General features: G+C 43.6%; 1 protein-coding gene across 1 annotated transcript in view; it reads left to right on the top strand.

Moving 5' to 3' along the window:
• Positions 1-7,924: 7,924 nt before the first annotated feature.
• LOC142586950 (uncharacterized) overlaps positions 7,925-19,441 on the top strand; it is a 113,515-nt gene continuing 101,998 nt past the window's right edge. Inside the window, exons 1-2 of the transcript XR_012829314.1 lie at positions 7,925-8,020; positions 17,487-17,603. The gene's annotated coding sequence lies outside the window, so the exon portion shown is untranslated. The remainder of the gene's footprint in view (positions 8,021-17,486; positions 17,604-19,441) is intronic.

Below are 19,441 nucleotides of genomic sequence, written 5' to 3'. Positions count from 1 at the left end.
GCTGCCCTTCAGTGACGCTTACCGAAAAATAGATAGCATTTATAATGAGATAGGGAGGTCGGGATGTCACGATGGTCCATTCCAGGTTGTATCTATTTAAAAGCCTGTTTCTTCAAAAAACATTTAGGTGGAAGTAGCGCCTTGTCCATCCCACATGCTCCTCTTTTAGTCCGCCTCTTCGTAGCGCTGTTTTCTTCAAGTATGCAAAACCAACTCGCCCACATCAAGCTTCTGCTGCATATTAAAACACATGTTGCTTAACTGTTGCTTGCTGCTCGCAGTACTCGCGACAGCACGAAGTCTTTTATGCAGAGCGCGTTCGAGGTTCATGCACACCTTCACGGGTGTACCTCAATACACGTGCTGATAGAGCTTTACGCAGAATATGTGCATTTTGCTGCCCTCGGCACCATGCGCCGGCCAGCCGCCGCTTCATCGTGGAAGATCGGAAAGAAGCGGCTGCTTTGACTCAAGGAACGAATCCTCCCTTTGGTTCCGTGAAGCTTCACTTACCGTGGTTAGAAGGCACCTCATGCCGCAGACAATGAGTCTAAACGTGCAGTCAGAAATGACATTCCGCCTCCTCGCCGGCACGCTGCCATAGTGATGCGCTGCCACCCGATGTTTGTTCAATAAAGCACGACGATTCCTTAAACGAGAATGTGTTTGTGCTCATAAACTCCAAGTGGATCGCAAATGGGTTGGTGTGTCGTACGTGTCTTCAGTGCATTCTTGCAGTGCAGTGAGAATGCCTAGATTTTTTCGTATCGCCAGATGTCTAGCTCGCAAGAGCGAGTGACAGCCCGAGGAAGCCCAATCAGAGAAAAGTAAGTAGAAGGCAGCGATAACGTGACCTTTTTTTAACAACACGCAAGAACTGGGCTGCGGCCGGTACCTGCGGTTGATTAGAACAGTTTAGTTGGCTGGCCTTGCAAGACACGTTTATTTTAAGAAAAGCCGGTAAAAGCAGCCGATTCGACCTCACGGCCCAATTTGCGAAATTCATTATAAACTTCGTTCAACATAATTTTCGCAACGGTAATGCAATGTCGCGCAGAAGCGGTGGCGTAAAGGTAGAACACCCGCCTCGCGTGAGAGAGGTTCGTGGTTCAAATCCCGGTGCCGCGGAATTTTCCACCGGATTTTAAAAAGTCCGCGTGTTGATAAAATTGCATAAACAGGCCTGCAGTGTGGCCTGATCTCGGTGACCGGAACCGGTAACGCACTCCCTCACCAGAGCAGGATTGGCCACCCTGGTGCAGTACTTGGCCACAACCTCCTGTATGAACCCAACATTCAAACCCCGCCCCTCATTCCCCAGCAGCTGCGAAGCAACTGACCACGGCGGTGGTCAGATCTGCGACGCAGCAGAGGGTGCTAAGAATCCCTGGCTCCGGACAGGCCGCCATAGGAATATGAACCTGGCAACGTTTAACGCTAGAACGTTATCTAGTAAGGCGAGTCTAGCAGTACTATGAGAGGGGAGTAAATGGGATATAATAGGGCTCAGTGAATTTAGGAGGCCAAAAGAAGCATATACAGTGCTAAAAAGCGGGCACATCATGTGCTACCTGGGCTTAGCGGACAGATAAGAACTAGGAGTCGGATTCCCAATTAATAAAAATATAGCTGGTAACATACAGGAATTCTATAGCAATAACGAGAGGGTGGCTGGTCTTGTTGTGAAACTCAATAAGAGGTACAAAATGAAGGTTGTACAGGTCTACGCCCCTAAATCCAGTCTTCATGACCAGGCAGTCGAAAGCTTTTATGAAGACGTGGAATCTGCGATGGCTAAAGTCGAAACAAAATACACTATACTGATGGGTGACTTTAATGCGAAGGTAGGCAAGAAGCAGGCGGGAGACAAGGCAGTGGGGGAATATGGCATAGGCACTAGGAATAGCAGGGGAGAGTTATTAGTAGAGTTTGCGGAACAGAATAATATGCGGATAATGAATACCTTCTTCCGCAAGCGGGATAGCAGAAAGTGGACGTGGAGGAGCCCGAACGGCGAGACTAGAAATGAAATCGACTTCATACTCTGCGCGAACCCTGGCATCACACAAGATGTAGACGTGCTCGGCAAGGTACGCTGCAGTGACCATAGGATGGTAAGAACTCGAATTAGCCTAGACTTGAGGAGGGAACGGAAGAAACTGGTACACAAGAAGCCAATTAATGAGTTAGCGGTAAGAGGGAAACTAGAGGAATTCCAGATCCAGCTACAGAACAGGTATTCGGCTTTAACTCAGGAAGAAGACCTTGGTGTTGAAGCAATGAACGACAATCTTGTGGGCATCTTTAAGGATTGTGCAATAGAAGTCGGTGGTAACTCCGTTAGACATAATACCAGTTAGCTATCGCAGGAGACGAAAGATCTCACGAAGAAATGCCAATATATGAAAGCCTCTAACCCTACAGCTAGAATAGAACTAGCAGAACTTTCGGCGTTAATCAACAAGCGTAAGACAGCTGACATAAGTAAAAATAATATGGATAGAATTGAACATGCTCTCAGGAACGGAGGAAGCCTAAAGAAGTGATTAAGAAACTAGGAATTAGCAAGAATCAGATGTGTGCGTTAAGGGACAAAGCCACCAATATCATTACTAATATGGATGAGATAGTTCAAGTGGCTCAGGAGGTCTATGGAGATTTATACAGTACCAGTGGCACCCACGACGATAATGGAAGAGAGAATAGTCTAGAGGAATTCGAAATCCCACAGGTAACGCCGGAAGAAGTAAAGAAAGCCTTGGGAGCTATGTAAAGGGGGAAGGCAGCTGGGGAGGATCAGGTAACAGCAGATTTGTTGAAGGATGGTGGGCAGATTGTTCTAGAGAAACTGGACACCCTGTATACGCAATGCCTCATGACTTCGAGCGTACCGGAATCTAGGAAAAACGCTAACATAATCCTAATCCATAGGAAAGGGGACGCCAAAGACTTGAAAAATTATAGACCGATCAGCTTACTGTCCGTTGCCTACAATGTATTTACTAAGGTAATTGCAAATAGAATAAGTAGCACCTTAGACTTCCGTCAACCAAAGGATCAGGCAGGATTCCGCGAAGGCTACTCATCAATAGACCATATTCACACTATCAATCAGGTGAAAGAAAAATGTGCGGAATATAACCAACCTTTACATGTAGCTTTCATTGATTACGAGAAAGCGTTTGATTCAGTCGAAACTTCAGCAGTCATGGAGGCATTCGGAATCAGCCGTATGTAAAAATACTGAAAGACATCTATGGCGGCTCCACAAAACCGTTGTCCTACATAAAGAAAGCAACAAATTCCCAATAAAGAAAGGCGTCAGGCAGGGCACGTCAGGCAGACGTCAGGCAAGGCGTCAGGCAGGGAGATACGATCTCTCCAATCCTATTCACAGCGTGTTTACAGGAGGTATTCAGAGACCTGGATTGGGAAGAATTGGGGATAAGAGGTAATGGAGAATACCTTAGTAACTTGCGATTCGCTGATGATATTGCCTTGCTTAGTAACTCAGGGAACCAACTGCAATGCATGCTCACTGACCTGGAGAGGCATAGCCGAAGGGTTGGTCTAAAAATTAATCTGCAGAAAACTAAAGTAATGTTTAACATACTCGGAAGAGAACAGCAGTTTAGGATATGTAGTGAGGCACTGGAAGTGGTAAGGGAATACATCTACTTAGGACTTAGTGGTGACTGCGGATCCGGATTATGAGAATAAAATAATCAGAAGAATAAGAATGGGCTGAGGGGTCGTTTGACAGGCATTCTCAGATCATGAACAGCAGATTGCCATTATCCCTCAAGAGAAAAGTTTATAACAGCTGAGCCTTACCAGTAGTCAAGTACGGGACAGAAACCTGGAAGCTTAGGAAAGGGTCCTACTTAAATTGAGGACGGCGCAACGAGCTATGGAAAGAACAATGATAGGTGTAACGTTAAGGGATAAGAAAAGGGCAGATTGGGTGAGGGAACAAACGCGAATAAATGATATCTTAGTTGAAATCAAGAAAAAGAAATGAGCATGGGCAGGACATGTAATGAGGAGGGGAGATAACCGATGGTCATTAAGAGTTACGGAATGAATTCCAAGGGAAGGGAAGCGCTGCAGAGGGCGGCAGAATGTTAGGTGGGCGGATGAGATTAAGCACTTTGCAGGGACAACATGGCCACAATTAGTACATGACTGCGCACTAGTTTAGCGCAAGTAACACATACAAAATACCAGCCCGTGCAGATGTGCTGGTAAGACTGTGGTGCTGGAGTTCGTACATTAAGTACGAACTCCGCGAAAATGTGCCAAAATCCCATTGAATCATTCTAGAGAGCGTTAACACCACTACCAAAATATATAATAAACTCTCTTCAGCCTTGAGTAATCTTCACGAAGCGTGCAGGGTTTGCTGAGTTTCGCAGAATGAAATGCGTAAGCATGTGTAGTCACAAATATTTATTTTGTTTCCCTAGGCACAACTTCTGCGAATAATAATACATATCGTGCTAAGAAGCTAGTGTAAAAGTATTTCTGTTACAAGTTTACGCAATTTTTACCACTAATATTTTAATAAGAACCTTATACAAGAATTTGTTTCGCTTCCAGCTACTGACTTCGTATTCTTATTCTTCGCCGAACCTCCATTTTAGTGGCATGGATTCCAACGTGAACCCCCCCCCCCCCCCCCCCCCCTTTGCCAATTTCTGCTCTTCAAGTTCGCTACTTTAGGTTTTGTAAAAGTCCTTTATAAATGTGTGGTGCTGTAATAGATATATTAAATAAGAATAAAGTACCATAGATTATTTTGTTTCTTTCAGAAATAAAAGCCTACACGTCTGGTTCACCTTCGATTTCACTTCACTTTCCTTATGGGCCGCTCACTTCTGGAGCATTATCTGAGATGGGTGCGAAATTTGATCATATAGAAGATAATTGTGAACTTCGATGAGTTCGATGAGGAAAAGACTAACCGGCAAGAAGTACTTGATGTTCGCTAATTTTGTGAAGATAATAAATGTATGATAACCATTTTGATGCCCTGTAGATATTAGAGTCGAGGCATTGGGTACATTCTGCCAAGCCCTTGTCACTTCAGTGTCAAGCTGGGTATTTTGGCAAGCTAGGTCTTTTGACAAGCTCGGTATTTTGGGTATTAGTGACAAGCTAGGTCAGGCAATAAAAACAAATTGCCATTTTGTCGTTATATTTGTGGAATTGTGTAATTTGGCTGCAAAAATCCCAAGTAGTGTGGCGTGGTCACAAACAAGCACCATTCGATGGTATGGTTGTGTGAACGAGCTTGGATAATTACCCGTAATATTTGAAGCTTCGGGTTGATATTGGTGATTGAGCAAGATAATCGCTCGGCGCTTGAAATGAATGTACAGCCCACCACGTGGACAGTGTATTTATGAACGAATTGAGCACAATGACCGCAATGTACCGCAATAATCGTGAATCCATATGTACCGCTGTAACCGTGTATCTAGCGCGGCCGTCGGAGCGCGCACGGAAATTCAGTCCGTCCAATAGAAATTCATTATCGCTGATGTCTGCGGTGAGCCACGCCTCGTTAAGGGTAAGCAGACGACTTGCAGAGGATAATAAAATGCGAGATTCGAGTTCACGCTTGGAAAGAAAACTGCGGATTTGAGTGTGAACTATAGCAAGTGATAAAGTACTCCGACATGCAGCAGGTGACCGGTTGTATTTTTTCACTGGCGCTTGAATCGCTACGATAATTTTCATTGCAAGTGGTTTTGTAAATGTCGGGTGCGAATTCAGAAGTAGCTACCGCGCTTCCCCCCTGGGGAGGAGACGACCAAGTGCAATCAAATGCTTGTGTGCAAAGTGGGGGACCTTCCCCAAGCAGTATATGCACGAGTGTCCTACTCCCCCTCCCGCTTCATATGTTAAGGAAGGAAGATACGTCCCATTGCCTATCCGCGGGGCCTCTCCCTTTTGTCGTGGACGAAGCGCCAGCCGTAAAAGTGGTGGCGCAGGCGGACCTCAATCCTCTGTGCTCAGAGCTATTGACCGTGTGGGGAGAAAATGGCGCGCAAGCAGCTTCAAAAGGCGGAATCTGTTAAACTAACCATCGTTGTATACTTTCGTAGTTTTCTCTTAGTCCCTGACTACTTGCCGCGTGAGGTTCGTATATGAATGTGTCTCGCAACAGTGTTTTGAGACTTTGGATTTGGATAAGCTCCAGCTGGTCAACGGCAATAATCTCAATTTCACGTCGATTTCAACGAACACAGCACGTCCAGTTTGTTTTTCTTCTAGTACATAGGCAGCTGCAGTGCCGGCGGTGAAATAGGCGCTTATTTCCTTTTCCTGCGCTATAACGCGTAAATGTCGGCATCCGTTTAGTATCACAAAGGTCGCGTTCAGTCGGTATTCGCGTTCTAAACTTAGATGCCAGCCATTTTTTGAGGGCTGGAACGGCTCGTTTATTGCTGCATTTGTTTTTTGTTGTATAGATGACGGCACTTTGCCAGCGCTCAAACACCGCGTTTCTGGCGTCGTACGCTTGTGTGCATTTTGTCAACTACGTAACGATGGCGTCAGCCGCTGGCTGCTCGCAGGTGAATCGCGCGTGCCGCTCCATCATCGAGAGTTAGGAAGAAGCACTTTCATAGTTTCTTTTTTGTCGCGAAAGTGTTCTGTGTCGAACCGCACCAAAGAACTATCCACTATTGTACATCCGTCACGCAATAATAATAATGCAAATAAGCAGTATGGCGATAATTGGTTTGCCATATAATGAGGATAATAAGAACAAAAAAGTAAAAAAAAAGATTTGGTTTAAGAAGCAACTGTGCTCTTCTATATATGTATTCGTGGCAATGGCAATATTTGGCTATATTTATTTTAACTGAGCATTTTGCCGATGATATATGCCCGGCAGCCTTAACACCAAGGCGGCTGCTAAAAGAGATAGTCTTCAAAAAGGTATTTGCAGTTATTTTTTGCGGTTTTCTGGCTACGTAATGGCTAAGATAGGAGGCAAAAAAATAGAAAGGTTTTCTTTGTTTAGGCAATTGTCTTAATGATGTACGTTAGTTCCAATGAGGATTCCTTAGATATCATTTATTTTATCATTGAGTAATTTTGTGCGCGATACTGCCGGTACCGTGGACATTGAGAAGGGTAAGGAAGCTGCCAGGGCGTGGAGGTGTCTTACTGTTAAACGTTCTAAGTTCCCGGAAAGTGGTACCGCTACCCGTTTTGTGGCACCTCGGCGTCTCAATTCTTGACATGCGTATGGGCAAGTGCAAGATGTTGTCACAGTTATAACGAAGCATTCCTCGCCAAATACGAACTGACTGTCTCGTCAGATAAATCTACGACGCCTGATAGCCTCTGAGGCGCTGTTTACACTGGGCAGCCCCATAAGCCTAACGTCCTTGCTATCGCTGTCATTGCTTCGCTCTTGGAGTGAGGCCGTATTTAATAAAGAACTGCTTATGTATGGACTTGTATTTCAGAAATGTGTGACGCAGCGGAGATAGGTTCTTAAAATACACGTTTCACTTTCGTAAAAGGACCAATTTCTTCGAAGGAGGACTCAATTATTTGGTGCGCAGTTAATCGCGCAAATCAAAATTTCAGAACAATAACAATGCGTGCGTATGAAGGCACGAGAAGTAATTGAGTACAGAGGTATAAAAGAACATTATTGCAGAGGCAGTGTGTAATTTCACGCGAATTCATATTTTCTTGTTTTCATATTGTTTATATTTTTAAGACTGAAACGCTGTCTTCGTGTTCACTTAGGGGTCTTTTAAATAACAGGATCTCACTTTTCGCACTTGGTTTTCTCAGAAAAGAGCTGTATACGGTGAGGCGTTTTAGTAATAAAGCATCCTATTGTAGTCATGATGCCTGTCCGTGTTCCTCCTAAACTTGTTGGGGAAAAGAGTGCATTTGTTGATGTAGGCAAAAGTGCAAACTTGTGCGAAAGCTAGAACAACCGTAGAAGATATGCTTTCGCACGCAGTCATGTGTGCGATCTTGATGACATGTAAGTTACCGAATTTACCTCTTGTTAAATCCTGACCATCTTATTTTTATTTAAATTTATATCGGACAAATGTATGAATCTTAAGACGCAAATGTAATAACTTAGATTTATTGTGCAGCCCAGAATAGTTAAATTATTCCCCCTGCCGCGCTGGTGATCCTCTAAGAAATGTTACGATTTTACATACACTTTTAACGTGCACAGGAAGAGTAGTTAGAGCCGCAAGCTATCACTTTATGGCGGTTGGTACAATAAACTTCATTTATTGCCCGCATCAATATTTCATGGCGAAAACTCGCTCACTTGCGTTTTAAGCGTCAAAAATGCGCTCTTTACCACAAGACCCTAGGCAGGGAGGAATCAACAAATTTAATAAAAAAACACAAGCGGACACGTATCTGCGTTTATTAAAATTGCGTACCATTCACCTCGCACACCTTCACTCTAGGTACACGTGGTTTGGAAAAAGGCGCAAGCTTTACCACATATCATAACGGTGCGCGCAGAAACCCGTAAATCCTAATGCGTATTTAGTTACTTTACTCATAGGATAAGCACAGTTTAAGTCGTGCGAGACATAGCTGGACAGCTCGAAGACGGGAGTGAAGACGGTATTCCTGGGTTCAGTTCGGAGGGGAATCACAGCCAGTGAAGACCTGGGTAGAGGGCCCTAAACTTAGTCTTCAAGACCGCTTCAACCTTTCTCTTCAAATTAATTTACATATATTGTAAGAAACCGTTTTATTCCAGCCGAACTCCTGCTGCTACAGCGAGGATCAAGCTGTGAAGCTGATGATGATATATACAGATAAAGAAGACATACAATGGATGGTGATATGCGGAGATGATAAAATTCAAAGTCTGGGGTGTGTTGCGCTCACGATATATATAGTCCCCCAGTGCACTCCTCTATCGAGGTCCCCTCGAGTAAATTTTCAGATGAGACTTCCTCTCATCCGCACCAGCTTTGATTTCTTGCCGTCAACGTGTAATTCATATGAGAGACACTGAATGTTCCACTGAACTGGATGGACACACCTTGCATTTCGTCACAGTACCCGATTGTATAATTCTACCTAGTCATAAGGATATTCTTATACTGACTTACGACACCATCGTTAATAGTCAGCTATAGCTTCTACTATTCGGTCAACACAGCTGTAGCGGGCTTACCATCGCTCCTTCCCTGGTGACGATTCACGACAGGTATGCGCTTGTCACGAAGTTTTTTCCAAATCTCTCGCCGATCGCGATTCCCCAAGGCACCGCTGTCACATGCTACACAGACACTGCACCTTCACATGGAGGTATGACGTTTGCCTTCCCCTTTTGGAGACCATGCTACTGCTCCTCTAACAGCCACTATAAAGGACGATCTTACCATTGCGCAAAAATAAGATGTCTAAGTGGCATTTAAAAAGCGCAGATCTTACGTCCACTCGAAGCGTCTCGGCCGCACTTCCCTCGCAGTGCGTCGCATTGAAAGCGAAAACAGCTTCTTTAAACCCACCGCACATACCGCATGTCGCGCACAGAGCGCAAAATCACTGACGAGAACGTCACCGGCATGTTCAAAGGCTACACTGTCCGGCCATCCTCTAGCTATAGGTCGTCGCCTGTTCTGCTAGACCAGACGAATAATTCTCTAGAATTTTGCATAGATTATGCAGCAATCAACAAGAACACGCGCACAGATGTGCACTCCATGCCAATAATCGACGATGCCCTTGACTCCCTTCAGGGCGCTGAATATTTCTCAAGTCTTGCATTCATTTTGGGTTATTGGAAAATCTATGCACCAAACAGTCAAGGATAAACCACCTTTGCAACACCAGGCGGACTGTACGTATTAATCGTAATGCCCTTAGCGTTGTGTAACAATCCTGCAACCTTTGAACGTATGATAGGGACAGTGCTACATGGCCTGAAGTGGCCTGTCCTTGTTCTTCATTCCAGTTTTAGCCAGAACTTTCAGCGTTTGGAAAACTATTGACCTGCGTTTCAAAAGCTGGTCCTAAGCAGAACACCAAAAATGGCTGATTTGCCAGTAAGACAATCAAATACGGCATCCTGCCAGACCCTGACAGGATGTCTGCTGTGCTTCTTGTTGCTGGTGTAGGATATCAAAAACATATGCGGAGTTTCTTTGGACACGCGTGCTATTTCCGGCACTTTATACGACAATTCACAAGCATAGCGTCGTCACTGGACAAGCTGTCATCCTCGGGCGCTTTTCACTTGGACTGAAGAAATTGAGGCTGCTTTAAAATTTCTCAAGCGTGCAACATCCAGCCCCGTTTTCTGCCATTTCGATGAAAGCGCTTACCTTTTTGGAAACCAACACTAGTTGTCATGGAACCGGTGCCGGCCTCCTGCGACGTGACAACGCTTCACGAGAGAGAGTTGTTGCGTATGCCATTCGCGCACTAACCGCAGTACAACAGAACTACTCGATAACACAGCAACAATTTCTTGCTTTAGTTAGGGTTTGTGCATAAATTGTTGCCACATATTTATGGGTGCCGCTTTACCGTAGTTACTGACCATCACCCGCTATGCTGGTTGTCCTGGGCGAAAAATTTGCCGGATTGCTTTTGGGCGCTTGGTGCTCCGGTTGCAAGAATAGTATTTTGACGTGATCTTTAAGTTCGGCAAGAAACATCAAGATGCCGACGCTCTCTCTTGCTGGCCTCTGCCACTATCATGCGGTAGCAAATCTCTGCGTTACAGTTCATGCTGCCATGAGACTACGTCTTCACTGACGTTGTCACCACTAGCGCCTATCAACAGGCTCCCCTCCAATCGCTACACTGAGTTCGCCTCCTATCAAAGTGCTGACCCATACTGCAACCGAATTATACCACGTTTATGCGGAACTTCACGCCCGCCTATTGCAGGGGTTTGTTACGAGCTGAGGTAGTTTAAGCTTGAGAACGATGTGATTCACCGTTACATATATGACAAGAGTCGGAATAACTTAGAGAGTAATCGATATATAAACAAATTTTGCTATGATGTTTGCAGTTCTGTCAATGCAAGTGCAAAAATTTACCTAAAAGTCCCGTTAATATATCATAGGTGTGGAATCGGAAACTACCCGCGAGCGAATTATCACGTGAGCCAATAATTTGATCCTGTTGGGGTATTGGTAAGAACTGCTCAGAATAAGTTCTATGCAGCAAAAAAAAACTACATTAAGATTGTCATAAAAGGGATAGGGGGGAACTCGGAAATAATTTTGACCACCCGCGCTCATTTAACGTGCACCGAATGCACAGTACTTGGGAGTATGGCATTTTGGCCCATATAAGTATGCTCCCCATGCCCGAAATTTGATCCCGTAGCCTTGGGCTTAACAGCACAATGCCACAGTCACTACGCCACCAATGCAAGTCAATAAGAGCTGCGTAAGAACACAGTTGTTCGGGTAATGCATTCAGTAAAGGAAGAAAAATTTTAACGAACCACTGAGTGCACAAAGTAGGGGCTGCGTTGTAGATGCATCAATGTTGAATTTATGCCACTCACTAATCTATGCAGTAGCAATTTTCTATTTTCAATTACTGACAAGAAATTACACATTTCCAGAAGTATAGGTGGGGGCACTATGCCACGTTTGAGCAAATGATGAGAAGTCTGATAGTGTGCCCTTTTACTGCAGATCTTAATGACCACACCATTTGGAAGGTATATATTCATCTCAATCTTAGGTCAGTGACTAACTGCAACAGCTAGCAGCCAAAATGATCGAATAATTAGATATGAAGAAATGTATTGCTTTTCTAATATATAGAAGCTTTGGCATGCTTCAGCAGTCTTCGAAGATATACCTTCATTTGACTTGCAAGTGCTTCAATTGCCCAATTATAATGTGAAACTATCGACAAAACAATGAGGAAGCAAATTTAGCTGGGGTAATTTAATATGAAATGAGTAATTTGGATAGCAATATGAAATACTAAATTCTGCCTCTTTATACGTTTCTATCCGTTTCTTAGCAGCCTCCTCGGAAAAGCCCGGTAACAATGCCTTGCTGTAAATGAACTTAAACAGACACCATCAGTTGAATATTTTAAGAGCTGAGCATTAGAGCTTCTTTGTGGATTTGCTTAGACATGCAGCTGGGAAACTTTTTTGGCAATGACACGCCAACAAAGACAATAGCATCTCTGTAAGAGACTATTCATTGTCTTATACTCTGCTATCCTTTTTTATATACATATAATTTCAGTTCAGTAGTCATAGTGCCGATGCGAAGTGTGCCATAACTGTAACCCGTTCATATTGGCGTTCCCGTAACTTACCATGTTTGGAAGCGTCGATGACATGTTCAACTTCACGATAGCGCTTCTTTTGCACTGTCGGTTCCACTAGGATAGCAAAGTACAGCCAAATCTTTCGATGCCCATTGTTTTGTGTACATTCTTTAGTGGAAATTACTGAAGAGACTTTGGAAGGCTCCTGAGCTAGCGGCCTGGTTTGATAATATCGTAATGTCAGCCGCAGGTGGGAAGCGCGATGCAAGTCTGGTGTCGGCTACACGACGATGTTGCGATTCAAACTTAATGCTACACTTTTGGCACTTCGTCGAAGGTGCATGGGCCAGTCTGTGGCAACTGTCCTAGCCGTGCAGTCGACAATACCTGATTTTAACTTAAATAGAATATACATATAAGCTGTGTACTGGACTTTAGGGGAATTCTAGGATGTATTTAATCATAGGTAAATTCTTGTTTAGGGTTTTAGAATTTTGTCAAACAGCGACAAAGGAGGTGACAGAAATAAGATGGCCAAGAAGCGCGCATTTCTCTCATTATAAAACGATCTGCACGAATATAACTGCTAGAAATTCTTTTCTTAATATAAAATATTTAGGCACCCATTAAATTTATTTATGTCTTGAAGGAGTTTCTAAAATGACTGAGTTACAGCGATTTTGAAGAGCAGTATGTATTTAATTGCTAAAAGACGAAAACCGGTAAATATTTCAGAGAAGTTACCAAAAAGAATATCGATGTGTTATGCATAAAAGGTGCCCCTAAACAGCTTCCCAACAGAGACTCCATTTTGTTCTATCGCACTTCTTCGTTATTCTCTTTTCTCCCCCTGCTCCTTGTCTTGTTCCAATTTCTATTTGCAGGCTGTCATAAGATTGCTTCATTCCTCCCAGCATTGTTTGCAACGTTCCTTTGATGATACTTGAATATGGTGTCTATTCTATTGTGTCATTGCGACCAATGTACCATACGGCCTTTAAGAGTCCTTGTTGAGCTGCCGTCTTGATCACACTAAATCGTACGTTATAGACCGCGTTCAGGCTTGGCCCTTTATTTACCAGTACGGAGTCATCGACGTCGAATGTTGGTAACGTTGTATTTTGCCTCTTGTCGAAAATTTTCTTTATTCTTTCAGGATGGCTTGATCTACTACTTTCAGTTTTTGCTGCATCTATGAGCTGTATGCTCTAGTCAATACATATGCTTATTACCGCAGGCACATAACATGGTCTCTCAGTTCCAGCGAATAGCGAAGTCCATCCTAAGCCAGTTGTATACGAGCGGTTGTAGTGACCTATCGCCGCTTTCAGACAACATTTCTAACCACATAGAAAAGCTGGATACATGCTAATCTATTGTTTGATGTCCCTGATAGCCCTTTGACCTGGCCCAGCTGCTGCGGGATGATAGGGAGCAGTGACCTTAGCTTGATGTACCGCTTTTCAGCACATTACTGTAGCCGATAACTTCGAAAAGCAGGTCCATTGTCGGAGATAATAAATTTTTAGATGCTCTAAGATTTTTCTGTTCAATAAGTAACTTAGGATGTTAGCATCTTCTTTACTAGGTCTTGCTGCAATCATCCTGGTTTACTCATCAATGCACAACAGGAAGGCTTGTGTCTTCTTAACTCCTTCATAATTTTTCATAGTTACGCGAAGTTTATATCAATAACCTCAAATGGCGTGTTAGACTATTGCGGCATAACTATTTCTTGCGTAGGTAGGTTAAATATTACTTTCTAATATAAAATTTATGACAGGATAAGACGTAGGCTTACATTTCTTGCTTCATCCGAGGCCATGAGAACCTTCTTGTCGATATCCTGCAGGTTCTCCAAATGCCATCATGGCCTCCTCATTCGGTGCTACCATGATACAGTTTCAATATAGTTGAAACAAAAGAAGTAGGAACTGCAACCAGTGCATTTTGATTACGTTCAAAAACCTCGGTTTCCTGCGATATCTTGCGACATTCGCCTCTTCATGATTGTCTGGAAGCCTAATGGCTAATCACGACGTTGCAACCGCGTCCTTCATAGAAGTTCCCGGGCGATGAGCTACTTGAAAATAAAATTGCTGAAGTTCTACCACCCAACGACATATCTTTCCTTTCAGTTCGGTCATCTTCAATATGTACGTTAGTGCTTCATGATCTGTGTATAGCTTGAACTTTGCGCCTTCCAAATATGAACGGAAATAGCGCCAGTCTTTTAAAACTGCGAGAGCTTCTTTTTCTGTCGTGGTATAGTTCAATTCAGTTTTGTTGAATGCGTAGCCGTGGTACCCAACTACACGAAGGTTTGATGGTCATGATGAGTCTTTCTGAAACAAGAGACTCATCATGGCCATAGGGAGATGAGTCGGTATTATTTCGGATGACAGCGCAAAGCGTGGAAAGCCCAACATAGTATCAGGAGAAATTATTCGGGCCTATTCTCGGTAGGCGCCATCACACTCTTCTGTCCAACAAAAGAGAACATCCTTCTGAGTCAGTCTTGCCAGACAGTGACTTTTGAGAGCATAGCCTTGGCTGAATGCTCTGCAATGGCCCGCCAAGCCTAGAAACACCGATGTCTGCACCTTGTTTTGTCTCAACTTCTATTTGCATGCCGTCACAGGAGTTCTTAATGTTATAATTTAATTTGTACCTAGATGACACTTCACCACTCCGCAAACAGACGCGATATACGATATTTAGGCTTATGTTTAAGCGTCTATAGAGTAGTGTAGCAATTACTTCAAAAATCCGGCAGACAGTGGACATTATATAGAAGGACGCAGTACATTTCTACACAAATCCTTCAAAAGGTGAATTTTGTCTTAAAGAACACTTTTCAAAGTTGGGATCACCTGTTTTTTATTTGCATGGTAAGTAAGGTTTCACTGCACAGCATTATATGGTGAAAAATACCAACTGACTGTCGCGCAGCGTACTGAAATCCTGCAGCTAAGTCACTGTGTTCAAAGTAAGGACCAACAACGCGGTCGTGAAGCACAATTCACTGGCTAGGCTTTGTGTTCTGCTTTCAAGTAAATTTAAAGATTTACATAGCTTTTAGGAAAATTTATTAAAATATAAGAAACGTAGGGCACATGCGATGAGACAGCGACTTCCTCGATAACTATCAATAGTTGTGTTACGGAGGAGACACTTAACAGACCGCCTGTCAAAACCCAGACGAATCGCTGTGTCAATGCTTTTGGGGCGCATTGGGGTTCATCTGGATCTCTGGTGACTCTGTACATCTCCATACGTCACGAATAGTCTCTTTTGAAAGTTTCGTAACAGGCAGCAATTTGGCGGAGGTGCACGGTCCCTGTTGTTGCTACAGTGCTCCGCAGCCATCGAGGTATCAAGCTTACCGCAATGCCTCCCGGAGAGGAAACACCATAGGCAACGGCTACGACTGGTTAGACCACACATGACCCATTCACACGCGTGAACTATAAGTTAACCAAAACGATTGACCGATAGTCACAGCTCATAGCTTTTGATGTTGATGAGGTGCGCATTGAAAGGAAGTACCTCGCGTTTATTTTAAATGATAAGTGATCTACCTACTTACAAACGAGAAGAAAGGGCGTTAACCAAGGGGCCTGATTTTTATTAGTGATATCATAAATAGCCAAGAAATACTGACACCAAGGACAACACAGGGGAAATAAGTTGTGCTGAATTAATGAAAATAAAGAAACGATAAATTAATGACAATTTAAGTGGATGAAAAAAGCAACCTGCCGCAGGCGGGAACCAAACCCACAACCTCCGCATTTCGCGTGCGATGCTCTACGAATTGAGCTACGGTGGCGCCGTTTCCCCATCCACTTTCTTGGGTATGTATATGTCCATGTAGGACCTTGGGAGTGCTAGCAAGCGCATGCTAGCTGACACTTCACCCCACTCCATAAACCCACGCATGCTACCTGAAGGCACAAATGTTGCCGGATTCGAGACCTACAGTTGACCAGTTGCCTTCACCCAGAAAGATCACATTCGCATGACGCCTGCGGTAGAATGGACGTTCCACGTCAGCCGCCAAGGTATGTTAGTGGTGGCGCTGGCTAACACTCCCAGGGTTCTATTACGACACATAAATACCCAAGAAAGTGAATGGGGAAACGGCACCGCTATAGCTCAATTGGTTGAGCATCGCACACGAAATGCTGAGGTTGTGAGTTCGGTTCCCAGCTGCGGCAAGTTGTTTTTTTCATCCACTTTCCAATAAGTTATCGTTTCTTTTTTTTCATGTTGTGCTTGGTGTCAGTGTTTGTTGATTTCTTATGATACTACCGACATTCAAGTAACACGCACACACACCAACGTATATATATATATATATATATATATATATATATATATATATATATATTGGAAAGTCATTTTTATGCCATTTAGAAAAGGCTAGTCAATGGAATAGGGATAGGCTCAACGTCATAATTTAAATAACCAGGGAGTACTCCGTTCTCTTTATGTCGCCTAATCATATCGAGGAAGCAATGATCTACCAGCGATGCGCACAAAGCTCAATGATAGGTTTTTTATCCAAGACATGATGATAATCGTGCTGATGACTGCATTTACTGCAAGAACCAACGAATCAACCTCGAGTTACGCATACGTGGGTCTTCGTTATCAACATTGCATCAGAATGATTTCCTATTACAGAAAAGAGAACAAAATAATTTTAAAAATAATGAAGAATAATATAGCAAGAACGTGCACGAGGCTAGAATGATGCCCGCTCGTAAAAGTACCTGACCTGGAGTCATATAAGTGAAAAGATTTTAATTAGTCTGAAACTCTATGAACGAGCTTGGTCGCTTTTTGACGAAGTGCTATATTGCATGTTCAAAACATCTGGACTTGGAGCTTTGATTACTCTTGAAGATCACCAACATAGGCGCCAGTTTTTTAGTCAGCGCTATAAAATATTAGGATGTGATCTGAGTGCTCTGTTGATAAGTAAGGCAGTATATAGGTTGGAAATTGGTGTTACTCATAAGAAAAATTTTGGCAAATGTTCGTACCTTCACTGAGTTATCCTTGTAGTGGGGTTGTTTGCTGAAACAGGAAGCAAATGGCCTTTATAGATCCTGAGTTGTCAACTTGCTGCTAGCGGTGCTCTTTCTAACCGCATGTAACAGTAAATTTGTGTTGAGAATATGTGTGCCTTTTTTATATTTCAGGTAACGGAATATTATGCCTGGAGGAGGAAAAAAATCGTTCTCAAAAATCTGCCGAGGAACGGGCCTACGTGCCTCCAAATCCACCCGATGAATATCCAGCTCCTAAGGAAGACGACAGTTCGTTAATAATTTCAGCATAACACATTCATTTTGACCAAAGAGCCTTAAAATGGCAATGTGGTAAACAGTTTAATGACAGGGCTGGCTCTACCGAATTGCACATAAATGAAAGTTTGCGAGCAGAAGGAACAGACCCTGTGAAAAATATTCAATGTGTTTTTTGAATCTCCTGTATCAACTACATTTCTGCAGAGAACAAGATATGTGTTTGTTATATATTGCTTTAGAAAGCTTTATACTAAGTCAATATATGCATTAGTATAATTGGGCTCGTTTTGGTCTAAAACATACATGGGCGGAAGCATGGCGGTTGTTGACTGTACGAAGCACTAACGGTGAAGTCAGCTTTAACTGCTGAGAAACCTATTCTACGTGGTTAGGAATGGTCTTGCTAGTGCAGCATATTGGCGCACACCGATTAGAGATCGTGTTGCTAGAATACCAATATTGCCGCACGGCACCATACCAGCGGGGAACAAATCAATGCATCTGGTGATCGAATGATTCAATGTTTCCTCAGAGGCGTTGGTTTCACGTCTGCATTGAGGCATGGTCAATTGCTGAATAAGTTTGCACGAGCTTTTTTTAGCGACACCTTTCGCGTCCTACACCCAGCGGAACATAGACATCCTCTATCGAGAGGCTCGTCGATGCAAAAAGGTGATGCGAAATGACATGAGAGCCAAAAAACGTTCGACTAAAAAAGTGAAAAATGAAATTATTCCTCCGAAGCTTCCCTCGCCTATAAGAGGGAAATGAGGGCCGAAATCAGCCAAGAATGTCTTTTAAGCATGAAATGCCTTTAGCTCCCATTGTCGGCGACCTTCAAGTCAGCTTGAGCCATAGTCCGAGCCATTATCTGGACACTCAAGCGAGAACATACGGGCGAGTTGCGAGAAGAAAGCGAGGTCATCCGGGCAGCCAGTCCAAACTTAAGAAAATGTGGTCTCTGGCCCCGAACTATTCGTACAGCACCGTATCACATACGCCATTTACTGCCCAAACAAGCTAAAAAAATATTGCTTCGGAGTTCTTCCTATCGTTACGAATATCACTGAAACTGGAACTTCCAGTACGCTGAAGTAATATTTGCCAAATCCAATAGCGACGTTCAAAATGCAGGTACAGGGAACCATACACCTCATTCTGATCATATGGCCCAGAAACAGAGTTACCTGTTCTCCTTTGAACGCCAGCGGTCCATCAGTTCCGCGGCGCGGTTTTCTTGTTGCCTTGAGAGACGAAGAAGGCGTCATGCTATGTGGCGCCTCCTTTAGGCAATTTTCTTCTTCTAGCTGTGCAGTGTTTTTGGCTGTCTGTGGTTGCGCTTGGAGCTGGCTTTCTTCATCTAGCTGGGCAGCGTCCATGTGCCCCAGTGCACAGTATGGCGTTGCGGGGTGTGCTGTGATGTAGTAGGGTGTGCCCTTGTGAACAATCACTCCACACATTTTAAGATTGTGGCTAGTGTCCTCTTCAACCAATCTGCTCAGCCTGCGGCACTTCCATGCTTACATGTATTCTCGATTACGGAAGAATTGGCATTCCTTTCGGATAATTATTAGCTAAAATATTCCTGCATCCTTCGCACATCTTTCAACAAGGGTTTTCATATGCGCGCTGGAATTAATTTAGACATTGCGCGAAGAATATCCCCCTGAGCTTGCGCTAGTAGCCTTGCAAACATTATTACTGCTGGCTGATTTTTATGTATTGTTGGTTCCCGCATGCAAAGGCTTAAAACTGCCCTTTTTGCAGAGTGTCAGCCATGTGTTGAATTACGTTCACAAGAGCAGTGTAACCCGCTACATGAACGTATAGCATGCTGTAATATCATT

The sequence above is a fragment of the Dermacentor variabilis genome, chromosome 7 (genome assembly GCF_050947875.1).
Source record: "Dermacentor variabilis isolate Ectoservices chromosome 7, ASM5094787v1, whole genome shotgun sequence".
NCBI lineage: Eukaryota > Metazoa > Arthropoda > Arachnida > Ixodida > Ixodidae > Dermacentor > Dermacentor variabilis.
Note: the sequence above shows the minus strand (reverse complement) of the source record. Positions and strands in the feature narration are given on the sequence as shown.